The 13,782-nt window shown below is 39.8% G+C and overlaps 1 long non-coding RNA gene across 1 annotated transcript; it reads left to right on the top strand.

Moving 5' to 3' along the window:
* Positions 1 to 689: 689 nt before the first annotated feature.
* On the top strand, positions 690 to 4,295 carry LOC121854346. The gene is made up of 2 exons (XR_006086535.1): positions 690 to 1,059; positions 1,260 to 4,295. It is a non-coding gene; the product is annotated as an uncharacterized LOC121854346 (long non-coding RNA).
* Positions 4,296 to 13,782: the final 9,487 nt, after the last annotated feature.

Here is a 13,782-nt window from a genome sequence, read left to right as displayed (position 1 = left end):
CGGTAGCTGCATGCCAGCTGGCTGTCGCAGGATGTCGTTAATTTGGCACAATTAAATTGTGAGTCAGCACCCTGGGAACTAGGCCCAAACTCCCTCGCCGTGTGTCAGACTGTGGGCCAGATTCCTAGTCATTACAACGATAATGGCGATCACGATCATCATCACGATGCATCGTGTGTCGGGATGCAATTGTAATGACTACGGTCATACACGTCAGTTAACGTAAAAACAGACAATTCATATTACGCTCAATAGCCCACAAAACATGTAGCTATGCTTTCTTATTGGAGTTCCCCATCTGAGGAGTCCGTTTTCTCATCGCTTCAGGACGCCTGAGTCCTCCGTTTTCTCTCAATCTTGAATGTACCCGAGACTTCATTATTCCTTAGTAAGGACAGAATTTGAAATTGCAACTGTGGTTGCAATTGGTGAGGCAACCTAGATATGTCTGTTTACAGTTGGAACATTCAAAATCCATTGTGAGTGGTGTAGAAAGCTTCAACTGTCCATATTAATAGTAAAACTTGTCAAGTAAGTGAGTGTCGAGTTTGTCAGTTTGAGTGGCATATTTTATGTCGTCCGTGGGGATATCCTGAATTTCCAATCGCTACTGAAGTTATATTATTTTGTCGCCCAAACATCAGGGAATCTGATGTTTGTAGTTTAGTTAGTGTCAGTTGTCTATTTTAGAAAGTCATTAATCTACTGAAAAGATTCTGTCAAACTGAAAATCTCCAAGACTTAACGGAAGAAACTCCCTGGCTGTGGTTTGTGGTTTCCGGCAAGTAGAGTTGTTAGTGCGTATATAACTCCATTTCACCTCTTTCCTGACAAACTCAATCTCTGATTAGATCATGAAGATAGACGTAGAAAATTAGCCTGACCTGTGACACTGACGGTCACAGCTAGGTATCCAGCAACCACTTTGAATAGAAGGTTTATTGTTAGTGAGATTAGTCTTTCTGGTAGGGATACGTGGGCCAAAGTGCCCCAGGCTCACATATATACGAATGCACGAGGAAAATTCACACTTGTGATTTCTCCTCAACGCATCTCCAGGTATGTGAATGATTGTTTCTCGCCGTCATGTTAATTCAGTTTAACTTAGTCTATTTTTGTGAATATCAGTGTTCATGTTAATATAGTAATATTCTGTGCCAAATAAGTCGAGTAACCTAGATATCGTCTGTAGCATTGCCAGACGTAGGTTTCGTATAGTTGAAGTTAGACATTCAGACTCTTGTGATTTCTCCTCAAAGCATCTCCAGGCACTGTTTGTGTGTTGGCAACACTACTGAGGTTCGGGAGCCGCCTATGGGCAAGATGGCTCTCGAAGGTTGTCGTTAAGGTGGCGAGATTAGAATCCCAGGGCGAGATTCCTCGGGAGGCGCCATAGACGACACACTGCCACGAGTCAACCCTCCCCGGGCGCTCCTAGCGAGCGAGTCTTTAGCTTGGCGGTCGCTGTAAACAACTTTGCCCCGTCTTGTGATTGTTGTCCATCTATTGTTCTGAGCTATTTGCATGGAGCAGTATCGGTCCATGCTTGGGGATAACTAGCAGAAATATAGTATCCCAGGTTAAGTATTGAACCACTGAATGAGACTTAAAAGTGCCATGTTGTTCCTTCCGAACTAACAGGATGTATTGCATGTTGCTCTAATTGTGGAATTTGTCTAGTGTGTTATGTATTTATCGGTATTGTCCATGAAATAATAAACTGAGTGTATAATGTTATAACCAAGAATTGAACATGTAATTTGTTACTTGTAAAAGTAAGACCTGAGGGCCCAGTGTTATCTGACCGTGTGTAGTAACTCCTGAATCTTACTTGTCAGAGAAATAATACAACAGTTGTCTAATGAAGTAATGAGTAATTGAAGTTGTTAAATGTTATAATAAGTACTTGGAGTTGCTTAATGATATAATAGCGAGCCGATCTTTTGGTGAAGAATATAAATGAAAAGAGACGTGACGGATCGCCCAAGCGGCTAACAAGCCTATCAGTGGCGAAGAGGATAAAAGTAAAAATAAGTAATTGCGGATCTGTTTTGTCAATGGTACAGTAAGACCTGAGGGTTCAGTCTTGTCTGAATAAACTTAATAGTTGGTTAATGATGGATTGCCGGTCTATTTTTTGATTGGTACAGTAAGACCTGAGGGTCCAGTCTTGTCTGAGTGAATTTAAGTAACATCTTATTCACTCGCTGTGTTAATAAATATTAAATTAGTAATTTATGAGTATCACCACTCTATTCCTTCTAAACATTGGTTCCCGGAAAATAATACTCGCGTGCCTATAAACACTCTATCACACTACCCAAAAGCTTTCCGTGGGATATGTTATATTCTAATAAAAGTCTGGGTGGTGGCAGGCTACCGTTGTAAGTATAATAAGTGTTGTATTGAGAATAACATGGTTCCCAGACTAATCCATGGTTGAGAATATAATAAAACAGAGTATACTTCAGCAAGGTAAGGACATATAAATTCAGAAAATATAATATAGGCTACATTATATGAAAAGAAATGAAAGACTTGGAAACTATGAGCAGAGAAATATCAGAATTACTTATATAAGAATATAAGCAAGAATATAAGGTATATATAGATAAAGAATTGAAGAATAATAACAAAAGAATATCTGGATGATAAAATATGAAGTAAAGGGAAATCCGCCCATTACACAACCACCCAACGCTGAGCGCCATATTTCTAGTCGCTTTCATGAGCCGTTAACTAGGAATATAGCATGTGTAAACACTACAGTTCGTGTCATATGGCCACACAAGCGCGGGTGCCATATACACTATTTCACATAATTAGAAAGACGGTTTAGAGAGATATTTAGTTGTTACTTTATACCGGCACAATAATATATTGTAAAATATCTTTGTTTTATCAAATTGAACTTTAGTATCTGTTCGAAACAAATTACAGCTACGTTTTTCATCTGTGTACTTGGCAACAATGTTTGCGCGGTTGTTATCAAACATGGAGAGGAGAGAACGTTCTGTAGCCCTTTTAGTAACCCAGCACATAGCACTTTTGCTCCTTATCGAGCAAAGGCCAGTCGTCGAGGACAGGTGTACTTGTACTGTAACACAATAAATGATAGCAAAAGAAAGGCTTGGGATGAAATTACTGCCTCATTCAACGCCAGCAACACACCAAGTGTCATGGTCACATTGACTGCTGGTCTGTTTTAAACTGTTGATTCTCATTATACTTCACGTTCGCAAAACATCCCAAGGAAGAAACGTGTTTTACACCAAGGATCCCTCTCCGTAAGTCCCCATGTGAACACAGTTGTCAATACGTTTATTCCACTTTCTACTGGCAAGCTCAATCTCTAATTAGTTTATGTAAATCAACTTAAGTAATTCGCCAGACCTTTGTCAACTGAGGCCTTCCCGTGACTCCCTCCAACATTTGTTCTCAGATATGTAAGACAGTGTTCCCTGCCGATATAGCCATTCAGTTTGACTTAGTGAATTTTGTGAGTATCAGTGTTCATGTTGTGACAGTGAAATTGTCATTTACTCAGTGTGAGAATTACTAGTAATGAAAATGTCACCTGTCGTTGCCAGACAAGAGATTGTTGTAATTGAGTCATCACCATGCTTCCCGTGACGCTCTCCACCATTTGTTCTCAGATCCAGTGTGTGAGTTACTTGAACACCCCACCGACTGCCCGGAGTCGGTGGATACCTAGCAGTTAGCTATATTTGGACGATGGCGCCGATTCGGCAGGATTCACATTGCTCCAGTCTGCATTCTGGGAAGTAGACCGATCATAACAGCGGTCGTCAGTTGTGAGACGCCAGTGTCCTACCCTGGGACACTCCTGGAAGTTATATGGTCCACAGTGTTTGTTGTATATGCTTGGGGATAATTATCTGGAATATAATTATCCCATGTTGGGAAGTGAACCCATGTAATTTGTTGGTATCAGTATTAACGTGTTGTGTGTTGTGAGTGCATCTCATTTGTACTAACAACAGTCTAGTGAAGTATCAAATGTAAGTTTGTCTTGTAATGTAAGGTAATGTCTTGTACAACCAGTAATGCGTGAGAAGTAAAAGTATCCACTTGGAACTAACAGAGAGAAGCCAAGGAGTTGATCCTGGTAACTGTTAACTTAATTTTACACCAATAAAGGTTGTGAATAATAAGAGTAAAGTATCTAAGTGAATTGCAGTTGAGCTAAGCCAAAGTCTGCACCTTGGAGTTGTATGTTAATGCCATCTTTTTCCTTACTTTGATTTCATTTTAATAAACCATTTCTTAGAGTATATTAGGGGGTATTCATTTCACCTCAGTATTTGCCTTTATTCTGTCCAAGTGACCTTGATACCAGAATTACAATACCCATGTGCCTTCCCTCGCCATGCTACCAAAAGAACTAAGGTTATGTAGTAACCATGAACTGAACTATGTAGACAGAACAATTGAAGGAAATAAGACAGGGAGAAGTATGAGATAAGTATAAGGGAGAGAAGAAAATTCCCGTCTTTAAGGATGGCCTCGGTGGTTCAGAAGTAGTAGTGAGAGTAGTGTTGCTGCTGCTCTTGCACAAGGATACGACAACAACGACAACAACAGCTAAGTGTACTAACTCGTTCAGTCCCTTGATAGACGAATTGGACGTTAGTACAGTCAGGGACAGGGCTGACAAGGGAGGTACAAAAACATTAATTGTTGGCGACTCACAGGTACGGTACTTGGACAGAGCCTTTTGTGGTAAAAATAAAAATAGGATGATGGTGCGTTTGCCAGGAGCTGGGGTGGGGGTTATAGTTGACAGGATGGACAATATCTTGTCTGGTAATGGGAACAAACCCATTATCTGCCTCAGTGCAGGAGGCAATGATACTGGCCAGTGTAGGAGCGAGGAGCTTCTTGATAAGTTCAAGACAGCTATAGATCGTATTAGGACTAAGGGAGGGATCCCTATCATATGTGGTGTCCTGCCTAGAAGGAGAGTTGGCTATGAATGTTTGTCAAGGGCAGTGGTGTCAACAGCAGTCTTGACAGATATTGCAAGTCAATATCAGTCCCATTCATTGACAACTGGGACAACTTCTAGGACAGAAGGGACCTTTATGCTAGGGATGGGGTGCACCTTTCTCGCGATGGGGTGGCAACCCTGGCTAGGTCTCTAGAGGGGGCAGTTCAAAAAATATCGATGTCTTTAAACTGCTAGGGGAACATATGGGCACGGGGGTGGAGGAGACTGCAGTGGGAGCGGGTAAACAAAGTGAAAGATTACAGGGAAATAGTGTTAGGAATGATGACAAAACTAAATTAGACAGGGAGTTAAAACCTAAACGCGGTAAAGAGAGGACTCAGAACACGACTAACTTAAATGTCTACTATGCGAACAGTAGAAATATGAGAAACAAAATGGATGATATTAGGGCCTTGGTATGTTCCGAAAAAATCGATATAATAGCATTCACTGAAACATGGATAAACCTAGACTCACGTGAGTTACCTGTTGAATACCAAATTGCAGGTTACAAATTATTCCATACCAGGAAAGGAGGCGGAGTAGCAATCTATGTCAGGGATAATCTGAAGTGTGAAATGAATAAGGAAATAAAAACTGGGCGGAATACAGAAACAATTTGGATAGAATTAATCGACGGTAGGGAAAAATTAATCACAGGAGTAATATATAGACCTCCCAATCTTGATAGAGTTAATGAGCGACTTATCTGGGATGAAATGTGCAGGGCTTCCATACACAACAAAGTCTGTATAGCAGGCAACTTTAACCTTGGCCAAATAGATTGGATTGACCTTACGGGTAACTCAGAATCAGAGGATTTTCTCGAAATGATCCAGGACTGTTTCCTAAGTCAACATATAACCGAACCCACCCGGGGTAATAATATACTAGATTTAGTTCTGTCGAACAGAGAAAACCTCATTAGCAATGTCGAGGTAGGGAACGAACTTGCAGACAGGGATCACAAAAAATTAGATTCCAGTTAGATTTTCAGGGCAGACTTAAGGAAAATTCCATAAAAGTCCCAGATTTCAGAAGGGCAAACTTTGATAGTTTGAAGAGGCAGTTGAGAGAAGGGGTATCACGCTTGGGGGTGAACTGCACCGACCTCACCCCACCCATGAACCTGACGGTTGAAACCGACCTGATGACGAGATCTGAGATTGCTGAGTTCCACGACAATTTAAATAATGAGTTACTTAATGCACAAAGGCAGAACATACCATACAAAAACCATACAAAAAACTCAGATCAGACAACAATGACCCTAAATGGATAAATAATTATTTAAAGAACATTATTGGCCAACAGGAAGGCTATAGGTAGAAGGATAAATCGTGGTGAAATTTACCTCCGGGATTATTATAAGGTATTGACCAGTAGGGTTAAGACCGAGATAAGGAAAGCAAAGAGGAATAATGAGGTGAAAATAGCAAGGGAGGCGAAGACAAACCCCAAAGGATTCTTTCAAATGTATCAAACTAAAACACGAGAAAAGATTGGACCAATACAGCCAGATACCGGCGAGCTAACTTATAACGACAGAGAAATGAGCAATAATCTGAATAAATATTTTTCAACAGTTTTCACCTCCGAAAATTTAAACATGATACCCGAGGCACCGACTCTATTCAGAGATAGTGAAGAAAACAAATTAAGCAAGATAGTAGTGACTAGTAACGATGTTAGTAAGCAAATAGATAAACTAAAGCCTAATAAGTCACCTGGTCCCGATGAGATATTTGCCAGAGTATTTAAGGAATGTAAGGAAGAGCTTAGTATGCTCTAAGCAAAGTTGTTTAACATGTCCTTAAAAACAGGTGTAGTACCAGAATCCTGGAGGATAGCGAATGTAATACCGATTTTCAAGAAGGGGAATAGATCACTATCCTCTAACTACCGTTCAATTAGTCTAACATCAATAGTTGGCAAATTACTGGAAGCCATTTCAAACTTTAATTGAAATCACCTGGAGAAGCACCAATTGATCAATGATTCCCAGCATGGCTTCACAAGCGGGCGTTCATGTCTACCTAATCCAGTGGTTCTCAACCTTGTTTGCCCCATGCACCCCTTTCACCATATGTCAGAATGTCATTCCCCCCTCCTTTCCAAGATTGTCTGCCTCAAAAAGTGCATTCCAAATAATATGCATATAATACTGAAAATCATTTATTATTTCCATATTAGTACATATACATTTACAATTTTACATGGATTATTTTTATAGTGGAGTTTTACAAATTAAATGCCAATTGAAAATGTTGATGGATTTATAAAACTTGAATAAAAGTAAAATAGTTTTTTTTTATTTATAATGAATTACTTAACAGACCAAACTGAAGCATAATGCAATAAACAAAAAGTTCAATAGAATACCAGGATATTGTAAATTTGTAATTAATTTTATTCAGATGAAGATTACAGTCAATGAGAAACCTGTGATTGTTTTTTCTTCGCCAATTCTGGGATACGCGGAGGAGTGCTTGAAAGGGCACAACGCAGGTCATTTTCTACCTCTAATCTACTACGTTGCTTCGTTTTAATTTGCAACAGAGTTGAAAAGCCTGACTCACAAAGATATGTCGACACAAACGGAAGCAATGCACGGATAGCTCTTTCTGCCACTTTTGGGTAGGAATCGCACATCAAGGGCCAAAATTCTGTGATTGATTTCTCATCGAACATATCTCTTGCTCCCGAATCAGTTTTCCCCCCTGAAAACCTGAATTCCCCCCTGGGGGGAATTCCCCCCTGGTTGAGAACCCCTGACCTAATCTATTAACATTCTTTTCATCAGTTTTCGAATCGGTGGACGAGGGGCACAATTATGATGTGGTATATCTCGACTTTAGCAAAGCCTTCGACAGAGTCCCCCACGAAAGACTAATTAGAAAGGTAGAAGCACATGGCATCAAAGGTAATATCTTTAAATGGATTAGGGCGTGGTTACAGGACAGGAAACATCGAGTGAGCATTAACGGCACTAAATCCCATTGGAGGAATGTCACTAGTGGAGTTCCCCAAGGCTCAATACTTGGACCATTATTATATATTATATACATAAACGACATAAATATCGTCATGGACAGCAACATAAGTAAATTTGCTGATGACACTAAAATAGGACGTGTAATTAAATCTGACGAGGACTCCTCAAAACTACAGGAAGATCTAAACAAATATTTCGAATGGTCTGAAAAATGGCAGATGAAATTCAACGTGGACAAATGTAAAGTACTAAGCATAGGAGATGTAAACAGGGAAACCAGATACCAGATGAACAACGATGCCATAGAGAAATCCGACTGTGAGAGAGATTTAGGAGTAATGATTAGTAGGAACCTTAAGCCAAGTAAACAATGTGTTTTTGCTCGTAACAAGGCTAATAAAGTACTTGGGTTCATACAAAGGAGTGTTAGTTACAAGACTAGCGAGGTCATCTTACGATTATATCTTGCGCTTGTGAGACCTCACCTGGATTTCGCTGTTCAGTTCTGGTGACCGTATTACAGAATGTATATAGAATCCTTGAAAGAATTCAGAGGAGAATGACAAGACTAATCCCGAGCATTAGGAGCCTTGAGTATAGAAACAGGTTAAAGCAACTTAATTTGCACTCCCTCGAGAGACGTAGAGCGAGTTGATAGAGGCGTATAAATGGAAGTCAGGGCTAAACAAAGAGGACATTACAAAGGTACTCAAACTGTCCAACCAGGAGCGAACTCGTAACAATGGTTTTAAATTAGACAAATTTAGATTTAGGCGCGAAATAGGTAAACACTGGTTTGGAAACAGAGTTGTGGATGAATGGAACAAGTTACCAAATATCATCATTAACTCGAATACGCTGAATAGCTTCAAACATAGGTTGGATGCTTATATGAGCAATAGGGTTTGGGTGTAAATGGGACTGCCCAGTATGGGCCAATAGGCCTGCTGCACTTTCCTCCATTCTTATGTTCTTATGTTCTTAACCCAGACCAACTCCCTCCACACAGCCAAACAGCTCAAGAGGAGCTCCAACATAAAAAGTAAGTAAGTAAGTATATGGTTATTACTAAGTTTAGTATTTAAAAATACGGTTTTTTGCCATTAGGTTACTAAATTGAGTAGGATTACAGTATTTAAGTGACGGGTCATGTGAGGAGTCCCACCCCCTACCGAAGTAGACAGAAGGAAAGCTCCCATCTCACCTCCCCATTTTCCCTTCCTTCATATATACTGCCAGACTGGGGGTCACTAATGCTAAGGGGGAATACTTAACTCTAATCTTCATTTCTAAGGGTCGCTGCCACCAGACCCCCTCTGGACAGCATGTAGCTCGTTAGGTAGCGTGCAGAGTGGACTAGGCAATGGGTTAGGTTTTCCATTGACCAGATCGATAAGGGGAAAGAAGGGTGAAACCATAACATGTCTTAATTAATTTCTTCCTTATAAAGAATACTGGTAAAAAACATACAAATGAATTGGTCTTCCTCAGAAGAAAAACGAAAATGTTGGTTACCCAGATGGGCACCAGACGTCTTACATTAATGGCGTGTCATCCACATACTTATTGCATAACAATCTGTGACCACCTTACCTCGGTCATTCCTTCTTACACTACCCCTTAACACATCAGACTGCTCCACCTGTATGGAATATAGCACCGTCAGTTATCATACATAGTAGCACCCTCTCAACACACCCGTTACCCTCCACACCTGCAGGTATGGGACTGCTTGTAATTTCTAGGTATACCTAACAGGCACCTCGTTCGCACACAGCCCTCGGTGGGTAGAGACGAGGGCTACACCAAGAGACATACCAGTACTATTTCTACGCCTGGTATTATAGGTCGCTCCAAGTGACAACCGCCGAGTTTCTCAAGCGTTTCCTTATTTGTTCTACTCATTTGGGGTGGTGTGCTGGGGATCCACAGGTTCACAGTGGAAGTGCATGACCACTGTGGTGTGGCCTTCACAGTGTGGTCATGGCTTACGCCCGGTAGGCGCTCAGAATGCGTCGTCCTGTGTTGGGAGAAGTCGAGGCATCACTAAGAATACTGCCGGAGGGGCTTTCGTCACCACACATTAGTACACTATGACTTCACTTTATGACATCAGGCAAGGTTTTAAGATGTAAAAACTGCTAGATAAGTCCTTTTTAGGGCTGAATAAAGCATGATAAAGGACACGGACCTGTGTTGGGAGAAGTCGAGGCATCACTGAGGGTGAAGTCCCGACTCCCACCCTCCTCTCTGTTTAGGCCTACAGTTTCCAATCTTCAATTTTCACTTTGGATTCCTATGGTTCTCACATCTCCATTTTCCTATCTATTGTGACCTCATGCTTTATAAATACATACCTTAATCCTAAATTACACACTAAGGTAAGGGTCTGGTTTGCTAGTTCCTGGGTAAATTCATTGGGTTATAATATCAACTCGGCACACCCGGGGCGGCCTAGGCGCCAACCCAAACAAAGCCTAGCATCGTATTTTCATGGCGTGGGTATACAAGATATTCTTTTTGAAGCATAGTTTCTAGATCACTTCCAACACTTCACATAGTTCTGATACCTTTATCCTTTTTCCAGATCATTGTTCTCATGTATTTTCATATGATATCTGTGGAAGTTATGTTCGCTACACGTTCACAGACGTAAATAGTATGACCTTCAAACCCTGATCCACACTTAGTCCTACAGTACACTAGTCCGGCTCAACTGGACTTTAACATTCATCTTATGGATACCCTGAGTTCTCCTTAATGCTATGAATACATACAATTAATATGATATAACTGTACCTGGGTACAATACAACACATGGTCTAGTAACATTGAGTAGGTGAGTTATCCTTTATCAATGTTTCCCGTTTTCTGAGGTTCTACAAGCGTGGTGGATTTGAATGTTATATAGCGTAATATGAATTAAATGGGGTTTTTAGGAATGACAATGATGTGCGCAGTACACATATAATTTTATGATATCGTTGAGTTATATATCGGAATAAATGTTTTTTACGTCTACTTTCATAAACGCCTATATGCTATTCGATGCGGGTGTCTGAGTAAGATTAACCATATAGTTTAGGATGTGAAAGTGTAGCTATTGATTTACAGTATTTTTACTCCTAAGAGTGCTAGGTTAAAATTGTGTATGATATCTGAAAAAAATATGAATTCATAATGAAGGAACTGGTATGCAGGGTAGAACAGTAAAAAGGTGCCTCAGCCATACTGTGTTAGGTTCTCTTGTTTTAAATCTTTAATTGCCACTGAATAACTTGAACAAAACATGGAACACTAAGAATTAATGCTTTATTTTCATGTTTTATTTGTAGTAATAATTATAAAAAAAAAAGACAATTAATACATTTCTTAACACTACAAATCGGTAAATAAAAAAAAAAAAAAAAAAATTATGGTTAAGTGAATTGTGGATCAGTCATATTTAATATTTGGTTAGGTAGGTAAAGTTAAAGTTAGGTTAGGTGAGGTTAAGTTAGATTAAGTTACAATTAGGTTAGATTAACTTAAATTTAGTTAAATTTAGGTTAGGTTAAAATAAAGTTAAGTTAAGTTAAAAATAGGTTAGGTTAAGTAAAAGTTAAGCTAGGTTAAGAAAAAGTTAAGCTAGGTTAAGTTAGGTAAGGTTAGGTTATTTTAAGTTAAAGTTAGGTTATTTCCATGTTTTGTGCCAGTTATTCACTGGCTTTGGGGGGCAATTGTCCTAGAACCATGCTATACAGCATATAACTATATGAAACAGATATTCTTCTGCAGATTTGGGGTACTTTCCATTAGGTGCCTGGCAATACACACTTGGCAAGCCAAAATATTCTGGCAAGATAGCTTCAAACAGGTCTATGCTCAGTTTCTGAAGGGTCACCTCCAAAGACTTGTCAGAAGCATGAGTCCTCATTACCAGCATATCATAATAAACTTTAATGCAGATATGACTGTAGCCTAGTACTGTATAACGCATTTATTTTTTTCTGTTTCTTTCAGAACTAAAAACAGAGATATAAAAGCAAAAGAAGCTAAAAAAAGACTGGTGGTGGTCAGCAAGAAAAACTATCAGAAGCTTCAGAAGAAATCGCCACCCAGTGCTCGTGTCATGCGGAAGATTTCTGCTAGTGTACCTTCTGCCTAACTTCCTCACTCCCATGATCCACCTGTTTTGCCTGTTCCAACCCCAGGGCCATCAACTTTGTCTTCTGCACAATTTACTGCAGTTTCACCTACAGGTACTTCTGTTTCTCGACCTCTAATTTCTTTTTTGTGCCAAAGATAGAAATAGATTTGCATGTCAGTTACAAATATTGTCCAAAGTATGGCAGTTAAGAATTTTTTTTATATATCTATAATATAAGCTGTGACTTTCAGGAAATGCAGAGTCATGTACTGGGTATAGAAAAATTAATGTTTATTTTATTAATTTTTACACATTTAGAAAAAAATAAATCTATAATTCTTTCCTTTGGTTGTATTCATAAAACCTCACAGGTGAATTACCTCAATGAAGTAAAAATTAGACAATTTCCTCTACTTTTCATTAGCTGGATTATGGATTGGAGTGAGTAACTATGGACGAAACGCATATCCACTATCACCAAGGATAAAACCTCGATATTCACTGGCCTGCAGACTTTCACTAATTCTTGACGTTGTGAATATGCGGAGGTCATGAGCACTGCCCGGCCAGTTTACGACAAGGTTTGTAAATTTCATGTGTGCATCACATACTGCCATGACATTAATGGAGAAGAAATTCTTTCTACACCTGTAGAGTTCAGGATTTGGCTCTCCAGGGCTCCTGATTGGAATGTGAGTCTCATCTATGCAGCCTATCACACCTGGCATTCCAGCAATAGAGGCAAATTCCTGCATGAACTCTTCTTCGCGTTCAGGAAAGGGGAATTTAATATAATCTGGTGCAAGAGTGGCAATAGCAGCAGAAACATTCCGGACACATTTGCTAACACTTGGTAAAGACATGTCTGAACAGTCTCCCAGAGTTAGTTTAAAATTTTCTGTAGCCATGTATCTCATGGCAACCAGTAACTGTAAACCTGGAGGAATTGGCATGCCTGAAAGGAAAGAAAGAAAAGAAAAGATAATATACTATTCCTCGTAAAGTCTTAAGGATTTAGCACTCGCAGGGCAAAAAATTTATGGTGTACAGTACTGTTTTTTAGATTGAACATAATCCCCCTTTCACTAAAAACCTACTTCATATTTCATGATCATGACATTTATCAAGCTGTTCCTTAAGCATCTGATTATCATTACTATACTGTATTGAAATCATAAATAATTGATTACCTCTATGGCTCAGTGACATTGGAAGATGATGTCTGATTTTTGTAAGCAGCTCCCTGGTGCTGGCCTTAGATACTCTGTAGCGCTGAATAAATTCCTCTTCATTATAATACTGAAAAGGATGAAACGGCTGGTTAATTCCAAGTTAACCAGGTTGATTCACTATTTATGAGTGTGGTGAGAAAGGGACGGCGTCTATGTAAATACAGTAGACGTGAATCAACGCCCGTTCGATATTAAGTAGTGAGTGAGACTTTGAGTAGTGACCCATCGAGGGAGAACGGAATTGGGACTTCGACCCCCTCGAGGGAAGACGGAGCCATCCACTGCGGCTCTCAAATAACGTCTTCCTCTAGTCAAGGATATCAAACTTCTGCTCGCTTTAGGTGGCCAGAGAGCCGGCTACTTATGCCTTTACTTGGCATAGTATGACGCAGCTTCCCGTGGGCACACCTTATCA

This window comes from Homarus americanus, unplaced genomic scaffold, assembly GCF_018991925.1.
Source record: "Homarus americanus isolate GMGI-L3 unplaced genomic scaffold, GMGI_Hamer_2.0 scaffold54443, whole genome shotgun sequence".
NCBI classification, from domain to species: domain Eukaryota; kingdom Metazoa; phylum Arthropoda; class Malacostraca; order Decapoda; family Nephropidae; genus Homarus; species Homarus americanus.
The sequence above is the reverse complement of the archived record's forward strand: the minus strand, read 5'-3'. Positions and strand labels throughout refer to the sequence as shown.